We start from the raw sequence: 294 nt of genomic DNA on the forward strand, positions 1-294 counted from the left end.
TAGCAACTAAAATTATTTTTGAAAAAACATACAAAAAATTAGTTGATGAATCAGCCACCACACCGTGGACATGTATGCTTTTTGTGATTAAAATTGAGTTTAAGGGTTATTTTGGTCATTTAAGGATTTTTCTTTAAACTTCAAGCTTTATTAATAGTGATGTATTCATTTGAGTTAACATGACCATTTACTACCATATAAATATATATAATTTATTCAAATTTAAAATTTAAAACTATTTATTTAACGTCAATTAAAAATTAACTTTTAAATTAATTATTAGCACGGGCTCTT

The sequence above is a fragment of the Solanum tuberosum genome, unplaced genomic scaffold (genome assembly GCF_000226075.1).
Source record: "Solanum tuberosum cultivar DM 1-3 516 R44 unplaced genomic scaffold, SolTub_3.0 scf00072, whole genome shotgun sequence".
Classification (NCBI taxonomy): domain Eukaryota; kingdom Viridiplantae; phylum Streptophyta; class Magnoliopsida; order Solanales; family Solanaceae; genus Solanum; species Solanum tuberosum.